Source organism: Schistocerca gregaria, chromosome 6 (genome assembly GCF_023897955.1).
Source record: "Schistocerca gregaria isolate iqSchGreg1 chromosome 6, iqSchGreg1.2, whole genome shotgun sequence".
NCBI lineage: Eukaryota > Metazoa > Arthropoda > Insecta > Orthoptera > Acrididae > Schistocerca > Schistocerca gregaria.
In genome coordinates, this window is record NC_064925.1 from 403987852 (window position 1) to 404000271 (window position 12420).

Below are 12420 nucleotides of genomic sequence, written 5' to 3' on the forward strand. Positions count from 1 at the left end.
CGTCCTGTAGCACTCGAATATCAACGACGAACAACGTTTTTCGTATTCTCAGTGTCTAGACACGCGTCATCTTTTGTGTCAGCGTCAACTGTGCTGCTCCAAGATAACAAGGTACAACAGAGAGATGGTGGCGAGTTGTGAAATAGAGCTCGCTTTATAGCCTAGGACACGCACGTGGCTCCACTGTTCGACGAAGAGCGTGCTCGGCCGTGTATTTTGGAGCCAGGCAAGCGGCGAAGCGTCAGCAGATCCCTGCTGCCACAGGAATACGCACTGCAGATGCAGAGCGTGCCGGATGCACGGCGCAATGGCCGTGACTCGCCGGGTGCCTGATGCAATGTCGCCAGGGAGGAGCCTCTGCCAAGACTCGCCCACGTCCCAGCGCCTCAGACGCCACAACTCGTGAACAAATAACGGCCACCAGCAATCCCCTTCGTACATCTGGTGCATTGCAAATAACTGAGGGGTGCCTGTTGTCCTGTTTCGAATACTTGAAAACAGCCTAAGAACCGAAATCGGTCGCAGGGAGATTTTGGTGTAACAAGTCCTGCCATTCAGTAAAAATACTGGTAGTTGCGGATGCTCTGTCTCTAAAGAAAAATGTTTGACAAAATAAAACTTAATTTGGTGCTATAACTCCATCTATTAGCCATCTTGGGGTTGAATCTCTTTTTTCCGTGTTTGCCTTAACAATATATATGTTTCTGGATATCGTCCACCACTAGGAAAATACAATTTTGTTTTCTAACCCATATCCATCTATTAGGTTGGTGCATAAGTTCGTAGCGTAATTGTTTTGCACGTTGGTATTTCGGTTGCTTTGAGCTTATTTATTGATTGTAATTTAGTTCACTGTTGCTATTTGAGTTTACATGTTGTCATTTTGTCATTCTGAGATAGTGAGTGGATCTTTGGACACTAGAAAATGGCGTGCCAAGTGGAGAAATCACAAAGTTTCCAACACATTTTTCTGTCTGAGTTCAGGAGAGGGGTGACAGCAACAGAGGCAGCCAGAAACATTTGCGCCGTATATGGAGTTTTGCCATGTATGGAAGTGAAACATGGACGATAAATAGTTTGGACAAGAAGAGAATAGAAGCTTTCGAAATGTGGTGCTACAGAAGAATGCTGAAGATTAGATGGGTAGATCGCATAACTAATGAGGAAGTATTGAATAGGATTGGGGAGAAGAGAAGTTTGTGGCACATCTTGACCAGAAGAAGGGATCGGTTGGTAGGACATGTTCTGAGGCATCAAGGGATCACCAGTTTAGTATTGGAGTGCAGCGTGGAGGGTAAAAACCGTAGGGGGAGACCAAGGGATGTAGGTTGCAGTAAGTACTGGGAGATGAAGAAGCTTGCACAGGATAGAGTAGCATGGAGAGCTGCATCAAACCAGTCCCAGGACTGAAGACCACAACAACAACAACATGGGAATAATGCCATTGGCCAGAGCACGGCAAGAAAATTGTTTTCTCCTTTTAAAGAGAGTCGTTTTAACATTAGTGACTCTCCACTTTCAGGAAGACCTTGATGAAGATCGTTTAAACACATTAATCCACAATGATCCACTTCAATGGAAAAACCTATGGGTTTTTATTGATGACGATAGCTACGTCATTGGGCCACATCTGTTCGTGATTCGTGTGAAGAGCATTCCGGATAATTCGAGGAAACGAGTTGGCTACCCAGATCGTCCGACATGAATCTCTTCCTCTGGTGGTGCTGCAGAGCAGAGACGAAAAGGCAATCAGTCTAGCGACAATATGGGCCGCAACTAGACAAACTTTGCCAAAAGCCAGATTGTTATAGCTTGGAGGCTCAGAATGAGCATCTCCGTGAGACTGGTCGGTTGTTCGTACGCTACTGACGTGAACATCTACGGAAAGTGACTCAAGGACGGTGAAACCACGAGTAGGCGACAACGTGTTGGACGTCCACGCTTCATCACATGTCGTAGAGGTCAGATACTTGCCTGGTCTGTGAGTCAGAATAGACAGCGGTCGGTAGCAGATGTGCGGACGTACACTACGTGATAAAAAAGTATCCGGACACCCACAAAAACATATTTTTTTCATATTAGGTGCATTGTACTGTCACTTACTGCCAAGTACTTCCTATCAGCGACCTCATTAGACATCATGAGAGAGCAGAATGGGGCGCTCCGCGGAACTCACAGACTTCGAACGTGGTCAGGTGACTGGGTGTCACTTGTGTCACACTTCCGTAGGCGAGATTTTTACACTCCTAAACATCCCTAGGTCCACTGTTTCTGACATAATAGTGAAGTGGAAACGTGAAGGGACACGTACAGCACAAAAGCGTACAGGCCGACCTCGTCTGTTGACTGACAGAGACCGCCGGTGGTTGAAGAGGGTCGTAATGTGTAATAGACGGACATCTATCCAGACCATCACACAGAAATTCCAAACTGCATCAGGATCCACTGCAAGTACTGTGACAGTTAGGCGGGAGGTGAGAAAACTTGGATATCGTGGTCGAGCGGCTGCTCATAAGCCACACATCACGCTCTAAATGCCAAACGACGCCCTGGTTGGTGTAAGGAGCGTAAACATTGGACGACTGAACTGTGGAAAAACGTTGTGTGGAGTGACGGGTCATACTACACAATGTGGCGATCCTATGTCAGGGTGTGGGTATGGCGAATGCCCGGTGAACATCATCTGCCAGCGTGTGTAGTGCCAACAGTAAAATTCGGGGGCGATTGTGTTATGGTGTGGTCGTGTTTTTCGCGGAGGGAGCTTGCAGCCAGTGTTGTTTTGCGTGGCACTATCACAGCACAGGCCTACACTGATGTTTAAAGCACCTTCTTGCTTCTCAGTCTTGAAGAGCAATTCGGGGACGGCGATTGCATCTTTCAACACGATCGAGTATCTGTTCATAATGCATCGCCCGTGGTGGAGTGGTTACAAGACAATAACATGTCTGTAATGGACTAGCCTGCACAGAGTCATAACCTGAATCCTGTAGAACACCTTTAGGATGTTTTGGAACGCCGACTTCGTGCCAGGCCTCGCCGACCGAAATCGATACCTCTCCTGAGTGCGGCACTCCGTGAAAAATGGGCTGCTTTTCTCCAAGAAACCTACCAGCACCGGACTGAACGTATGCCTGCGAGAGTGGAAGCTGCCATCAAGGCTAATGGCGGGCCAACACCATACTGAATTCCAGTATCACCAATGGAGGGCACCACGAACATGTAAGTCATTTTCAGCCAGGTGTCCAGATACTTTTGATCACATAGTTTAGCACAATGCTGGTGCAGGCACAAGTGTTTCGGATCACATGGTCCAGCACACACTGTTAAACACCGCAGCAGACGACCCCTGCGAGTTCCCTTGTCGACCCTATAGTATCGTCAAATACGATTGCAATGGGCCAGGGCTCATCAAGATTTGACTGTGAATCAATGCAAACATGTCACCCGATCGGATGAATCACGTTCATGACTTCATCAGTTCAATGGTCGTGTCTCCATGCACCGACATCGAGTAGATGAAAGAGAACACCCTTGTCTTCTTCCTTAATTGATTGTTATCTCATTTTTCCTATTCTCCCATGTATTTATTTCATGATACAAGCGTAAGAGCTTATGAGGCGCGTTGATAGCCACTGGCACTCACCATTGACCATAATTTATTTGATATATTCGACTGAAAAATATCTGAAAAATCTATCAAAGCTGTTTTGTCGTTCTACTGCAAAAAGTTTGTGCTACAGGTATATCCTTTTCTAAACTCCCTTTAATCATCTTGGAAAAATGACTGAGGTAGAACTGTTATTGTTCAACAGTTTTTAATAGACACTGTATGAAGAATTCAACGAGCTGCTTGTTTTTAACAAAGAGATGACTTCTGACGCCTTCCACGGGTTTTGGATTTTACATCTTTGCTACAATGTTTCAACAAGATGTTGAAATCAGATATGGCAGTAAGCGTCTCCATACTTAATTAATGCTGCATCTATTTCATCTATTAGTCCAAGTTTTCTGTTGTCTATTTCTTTGAGCATGATTTGTAATTATCATTACCATTGTTATCTAAACAGTCATTATGAAGTTATTTCCTCACCATCACCTTTCACTCCCGTCATTATCTTGTTTGCACTTCGACGCTTGGTGATGTTTGCGCCCTGATCTTTAATTATCTTAAGTTTAGCTGTATCTGTTTCAGATGGATTTGTATACCTTATTTCCTTGTGTCCTAGTGTTCGTCTTCTTTGTGTTCGTGTTCGATACTGAAGATGAACCTTACGCGTAAGCTGTCTAGTACAATTTCGATTTTGTGATCGAGTAGGAACTAACTCTGACCCCTTTCCGTTCGAACTGAAAAATAATTTTCGTAGAATATGAAATCTCGATTACGTCTGTCGTAACTCTGTAGTTGTCACATATTTCCTATTTTTTATTGGTCAATCCTACCGAGGACCACATTAAATAAATTATGTCTTCTTTCTTTTCTCCTCTATTCTTTTCTAGCAGTTTTTCATTCTTCTTTCTTCTGTCCACAATGCATCTGTCGCTTTCTTTGTGGTCTTATGAAAAGCCCTGAAACTTTCTACTTTCGTTCTGAACTTTTCTCTTTCTACTATTTCTTCCTTAGTTATTTCCATTTCAATCAGATCTGTATTAACGTCTTTGATCTTCTTTCCTATTGTTATAACTAATTTTAAATCCAAGCAGAACGTGAAGTTGAAGACTATGTACAAGTATTGCACCAGGAAGGAAAAGAATAACTTCGATAAACTACTAGCAGCTGCTTTTAATTTTGAACATGTGCAGAACTTTGACTATGTGGTATCTAACATTAATAGGACATACTCCATGTCAAAATTCCTCGTCAACTGAAATAAAACAGCGCACCCTAAGTGGTAATAGATGTTTCCACACTTTTGAGGAATTGTTAACGTCTATGTTATTATATAGAAGACTGAAACTTTAAATTTATTAGGTCACAGGCCATTTGTAGCCTATGGATGTGAAACACGGACGCTAACGAGTACTGATGAGTAGCAGCTCAGGATATTTGACCGCAAGGTTCTGCGCATGTTCTATGAAGTAGTTCAGCATAACAATGGTTTCTGGAGATCTGGGACGAAAACTGAGTTGGATCGCCTTATACAAGGAGCTGACGTTGTAAGAACAGTAAAAAATAGGAGAATAGTTAGGCTTGGACGTATCCTTGGATGGATATCGGAAGAACACCTAAAATGATTTTAAATGGAGGTCAAAAGGGAGAAAAAGGAGAGGAAAGTTAAGAAATCGGTGTATAGACGATGTTGAAGAAGATATAAGATCTGTCAGAGTTAGATGATGGCAGAGAACAGCGCTGGAGAGGACAGAATAGAGGAAACTTGTTGAAAAGGCTAAGATCCACGCAGAGCTATAAAGTCATGAGAGGAGGAACGAAGAACGTGAGATAGCAAAGGCACAAGCAAGTTAAGAGGCGTCCTGAGCTTTTTGTTTGTCAAGGGAAAATGTGCAAGAGACATTTACAGTGAGATGTCACAAACACTGAATGATAAGTATGTTTGCCGGCCGCGGTGGTCTCGCGGTTCTAGGCGCGCAGTCCGGAACCGTGCGACTGCTACGGTCGCAGGTTCGAATCCTGCCTCGGGCATGGATGTGTGTGACGTCCTTAGGTTAGTTACGTTTCAGTAGTTCTAAGTTCTAGGGGACTGATGACCACAGCAGTTGAGTCCCATAGTGCTCAGAGCCATTTGATAAGTATGTTTCCTACGCCGTTGTCAAAATCTAGGTGTTTCGTTTAAAGATTGTAAATTTCACCGTCGATATTGAACCTTGCAGTCGGCGCCCCACAGCATCCACGAATCCAGCAACAAGTAATTATATGCATAAACTGATATACCTAGTAAAATGATACCTAGTAAAATGATACCTGGTAAAATGATAGACAAGATACTGCATAACTGCCGACATTATTCTGGTTTCATTATTAACAATAGATTAGATCTCCATGATGATTTTTCACCCTGCTGCGGAGTATGCACTGGTATGGAATTACATGGCAGATTAAAAGTTTGTGCCGAACCAGGACTCGAACCCGGGATATTTGCCCAGTGCAGGTGTGGACTCTACCAACTGGAGCTACGCGAGGGACATTCGAGATCTTGCCAACTATAAATAAAATCTAGCTCGACATTAATGATCACGAAACCAAGACGTAGTCAGAGGAGTGGAGCTACCAAGGGTTCCCGCGACCACAGAAGTTACAGCAGACATCCGTACGGAGATGTTCAAAGAATCAGTGTTCCAGCCCACATCGATGCGCCCCAATTGCTGCCTACGGCACCTAGATGACACCTTTGTCATCTGGCCACATGGTGTAAAATAACTGCGTAACTTCCGCCGCCATCTTAGTCCACAGCATGTCAATATTCAGGTCACAGTGGAAAGTTTTCAACCGGCGTGCTTCCCTTTCCCAATGTGCAATAGCTCACTCGGCCATAGAGTTCATAGGAAATCTACTTTTTTCTGACAGATACTTAGAAGCCAACTCCCATCACCACCCAAAGCGTCTTACATACAGTGTGTTTCAAAAATGACCAGTATATTTGAAACGGCAATACATACTAAACGAGCAGCGATAGAAATACACCGTTTGTTGCAATATGCTTGGGACAACAGTACATTTTCAGGCAGACAAACTTTCGAAATTACAGTAGTTACAATTGTCAACAACAGATGGCGCTGCGGTCTGGGAAACTCTATAGTACGATATTTTCCACATATCCACCATGCGTAGCAATAATATGGCGTAGTCTCTGAATGAAATTACCCAAAACCTTTGACAACGTGTCTGGCGGAATGGCTTCACATGCAGATGAGATGTACTGCTTCAGCTGTTCAATTGTTTCTGGATTCTGGCGGTACACCTGGTCTTTCAAGTGTCCCCACAGAAAGAAGTCACAGGGGTTCATGTCTGGCGAATAGGGAGGCCAATCCACGCCGCCTCCTGTATGTTTCGGATAGCCCAAAGCAATCACACGATCATCGAAATATTCATTCAGGAAATTAAAGACGTCGGCCGTGCGATGTGGCCGGCCACCATCTTGCATAAACCACGAGGTGTTCGCAGTGTCGTCTAAGGCAGTTTGTACCGCCACAAATTCACGAAGAATGTCCAGATAGCATGATGCAGTAATCGTTTCGGATCTGAAAAATGGGGCAATGATTCCTTTGGAAGAAATGGCGGCCCAGACTAGTACTTTTTGAGGATGCAGGGACGATGGGACTGCAACATGGGGCTTTTGGGTTCCCCATATGCGCCAGCTCTGTTTATTGACGAAGCCATCCAGGTAAAAATAAGCTTCGTCAGTAAACCGAATGCTGCCCACATTCATATCGCCGTCATCAATCCTGTGCACTATATCGTTAGCAAATGTCTCTCGTGCAGCAATGGTAGCGGCGCTGAGGGGTTGCCGCGTTTGAATTTTGTATGGATAGAGGTGTAAACTCTGCCGCATGAGATGATACGTGGACGTTGGCGTCATTTGGACTGCAGCTGCAACACAGCGAACAGAAACCCGACGCCGCTGTTGGATCACCTGCTGCACTAGCTGCGCGTTGCCGTCTGTGGTTGCCATATGCGGTCGCCCTACCTTTCCAGCACGTTCATCCGTCACATTCCCAGTCCGTTGAAATTTTTCAAACAGATCCTTTATTGTATCGCTTTTTGGTCCTTTGGTTACATTAAACCTCCGTTGAAAACTTCGTCGTGTTGCAACAACACTGTGTTCTAGGTGGTGGAATTCCAACACCAGAAAAATCCTCTGTTCTAAGGAATAAACCATGTTGTCCACAGCACACTTGCACGTTGTGAACAGCACACGCTTACAGCAGAAAGACGACGTACAGAATGGCGCACCCACAGACTGCGTTGTCTTCTATATCTTTCACATCACTTGCAGCGCCATCTGTTGTTGAAAATTGTAACTACTGTAATTTCGAAAGTTTGTCCGCCTGAAAATGTACTGTTGTCCCAAGCATATTGCAACAAACGGTGTATTTCCATCGCTGCTCGTTTAGTTTTTATTGCCGTTTCAAATATACCGATCATTTTTTAAACACCCTGTACGTTAACAAAGCAGGCACACAGAAGTAGTGGTGCAAGACACTTTCAAAAATGGAAATAGAAATTTCGTGTGGCTAGGGCCTCCCAGTCAGGTAGAGCAGTCACACGGAGCAAGTCTTTTGAGTTGACACAACTTCGGAGACTTGCGCGTCGATGGGGATGAGATGATGATGATGAAGAGAACATCCTGTCCCCAATCGGAGAACATCTCTGGCCCAGCCGGGTATCGAACCCGAGTCCCTTGGCATGACAGTCCGTCGCACTGACCACTCAGCTGTCGGGGCGCACCCACTTTCAGACCCAATGGTTACGACAACGGGAAACACGGGTCAAGGACAAAAATATGTAAACACCAAAAACACACATGTTACGATGCCTAATAGCGTGTAGGGAACCCGTTGGCATTCAAAACAGCTTCCAGTGGTCTCGTAACGGATAAATACGGGTCGTGCATGAATCCAGAGTTTTCTTATACCATTCCTTCTGCAAATTAGTGGCAAGTTGTAGGTAACGATGATGAATGTGTATTGCTAACGCGCACCCTTCTCTCTGTAGTAGGCCAGAAAGGCTTAATAATAACTAGATCTAGTGACCATGGCGGTGGGAGGAGAGGCGACATATCATCCTGGTGCTCACAGAACCAGCCCTGGACGATGCGAGTCGCGTGAACAGGGGTCCTGTCGTCTTGGCACACAGCATTAGCATTGGGAACAAACATTTTCCCGTGCGTTGGAGGCCATCAGCAAAAATGATCACATAATCCTTGACAGTAATGCGACCTTGCCCAAATCACCACAGAGCCCCTTCATGTTTCGCTCTTAGGATGTAAATTCGACCAGAAGTTGGAAGCAGTCTGAAACAAGACTCATCCGAACAAAAGACTTCCTTCTACTGGCCCACATTCCAGGCTTTACGGGTTCCAGCAACAATTTTTTCTGCTATGGGCATTTGCGTTACTGACTGGTGGTTTCGGAATTACAGCTAGTCCTACGATTCCCTACTTATAGAGCTCCATTCCTTTTGTTTTGGTGCTGACAGGGTGCGATACTCAACTCTTCGTCAATTTTTGCAACTGTCGTCTTCCACATTCGAGTACATAACGCTCCGACATAATGCACTCACAACTACACAGAACACTGTTCTGACCACGATTGACCCTTGCAGCCTCTTGAGAGCAGAGCACAGGTGCCATTCATAGTTAAATACAATAGAACTACCTGCAGGCTTGGCTAGCATGTGCGTTTACATTCAAGCATGCACTTCTCGTAGTTTCTCGCAGTGTTTCGGAATTTTTGCCAACCCCTATAGTAGCATTATAGCAAGACGATACAAAACTAAAAAGGAGGAATAATAGCACATTGTCTTCCTACTGTATGTACAGGGCGACAATGAATGAGAGGGAAATGTTCTTCACTGGATGGTCATCAAGACAATCCAAGGATGCAGCAGCAGAATCAGAGATTTGCCAGGCTCCATGAAGGATGCTATCAACAGGCTACACACATCTGTAGTCTACGGTATTAGCAGTGAATGCGGAAATGTACACTGGTGAGACAGGGTGTTCTGTTAGCACACGCAGAATTAAACATGCAAAGCATATATGGCTCAGACAACCCAGCGCATCAGCAGTGGCAAAACCCAGTGATGAATGCAGATGGCCTACACAATTTCAGAAAGCTTGCCAACTAACTTGGCAGGCACTTACCTTTAAGAGAAACATAAGAGAGACGATTGAAATTTTGAAGTAGTGTATTAAATGTAAATGATGGACAGTTCTGGCTTCCTGCAGTAGCCAGTCTCTGATGCAACACCATTCGCGAGGCTGCTCCATAAGGCATGGCAACACAGTGATGTCAGAGGCACATGCACTGATCAGCCAAAACATAGTGACCACCTGAGTAGTGGGACAAGGACAGTGTAGCCCCACTCTCCACTGTTGGCAAGTTTATTCAAGATGGCGGATTGTAGGGAAGCAGCCTACTCACGCCGTATAAAATTCACAGCAGTCTTTCCATTGTGTGCCAGCCAGTCCACTGTAACTAGCTCCCCGTCATAAATGTTGCGCAATACTTCACAAATCAAGTAAATAACCTGAAACGTTTCTACACTCCTGGAAATGGAAAAAAGAACACATTGACATCGTTGTGTCAGACCCACCATACTTGCTCCGGACACTGCGAGAGGGCTGTACAAGCAATGATCACACGCACGGCACAGCGGACACACCACGAACCGCGGTGTTGGCCGTCGAATGGCGCTAGCTGCGCAGCATTTGTGCACCGCCGCCGTCAGTGTTAGCCAGTTTGCCGTGGCATACGGAGCTCCATCGCAGTCTTTAACACTGGTAGCATGCCGCGACAGCGTGGACGTGAACCGTATGTGCAGTTGACGGACTTTGAGCGACGGCGTATAATGGGCATGCGGGAGGCCGGGTGGACGTACCGCCGAATTGCTCAACACGTGGGGCGTGAGGTCTTCCACAGTACATCGATGTTGTCGCCAGTGGTCGGCGGAAGGTGCACGTGCCCGTCGACCTGGGACGGGACCGCAGCGACGCACAGATGCACGCCAAGACCGTAGGATCCTACGCAGTGCCGTAGGGGACCGCACCGCCACTTCCCAGAAAATTAGGGACACTGTTGTTCCTGGGGTATCGGCGAGGACCATTCGCAACCGTCTCCATGAAGCTGGGCTACGGTCCCGCACACCGTTAGGCCGTCTTCCGCTCACGCCCCAACATCGTGCAGCCCGCCTCCAGTGGTGTCGCGACAGGCGTGAATGGAGGGACGAATGGATACGTGTCGTCTTCAGCGATGAGACTCGCTTCTACCTTGGTGGCAATGATTGTCGTATGCGTGTTTGGCGTCGTGCAGGTGAGCGCCACAATCAGGACTGCATACGACTGAGGCACACAGGGCCAACACCCGGCATCATGGTGTGGGGAGCGATCTCCTACACTGGCTGTACACCTCTGGTGATCGTCGAGGGGACACTGAATAGTGCACGGTACATCCAAACCGTCATCGAACCGATCGTTCTACCATTCCTAGACCGGCAAGGGAACTTGCTGTTCCAACAGGACAATGCACGTCCGCATGTATCCCGTGCCACCCAACGGGCTCTAGAAGGTGTAAGTCAACTACCCTGGCGAGCAAGATCTCCGGATCTGTCCCCCATTGAGCATGTTTTGGGACTGAATGAAGCGTCGTCTCACGCGGTCTGCACGTCCAGCACGAACGCTGGTCCAACTGAGGCGACAGTTGGAAATGGCACGGCAAACCGTTCCAAAGGACTACATCCAACATCTCTACGATCGTCTCCATGGGAGAGTAGCAGCCTGCATTGCGGCGAAAGGTGGATATACACTGTACTAGTGCCGACATTGTGCATGCTCTGTTGCGTGTGTCTATGTGCCTGTGGTTCTGTCAGTGTGATCATGTGATGTATCTGATCCCAGGAATGTGTCAATAAAGTTTCCCCTTCCTGGGACAATGAATTCACGGTGTTCTTATTTCAATTTCCAGGAGTGTAGCATGTCAGGAGTAATACTAAATCAATATGTGTTGAATATCAGTTCAATAACTTGAACCATTTTCGAAATTTGGACGTTTTTCTGTAAAAATCACTGGCGCAACAGAAAAGAGCTAGAAAGTTAAAAAATTATATGTAGATTCCTTTTGCATAATAATTTAGTAGAAACAGTATTCTGGATCTCACAAATTAAAATTTTAGTTGAAATTCGTGATTTTCTGGTTTTTGTCTTAAAAATTAAGGAAGCAAGCTAGATTAAGTAGGCGAATAAATGAAGCTAGGATGTTTAAATTTAAGTAGAAGGGAGATCCGCTATAATCATAAAGATGTGAGAAGTTTCAACTGAATAACCATAAAACTATCGCTATAGCGTATCTCCAACAGGCAAGTTCAGAGCTCGTCTACTGCGTGTAGTGTAATTAAATTAATTCTCTCGCTCAAAATATTGGACTTAGCCACGTCAAACTTTAATTATGATTAATTACCTGTGTGCTGATTGCACATTTAAATTGAGAGCTTCATCGGCCATCAGCAGAGGAAGCAATGATTTATGTGATAACTTAAATGGTGCATTACTAGCCCAGCGGCTAGTCGGGACAGCGGATTTGATCAGGCGTTCCCTTAGCCGTCTGCACCGCAGCTTTATATATAATAACGCTGCGCGAGAAAGAAAGGCCCCAGTTCTCTCGAGACGCTGATCAGCGCACCACCTGCGCCGGGAGTCGCGTCGCGTCGGTATCATTGCTATGAACAGCCTCGAATGCCATAATAAGTTA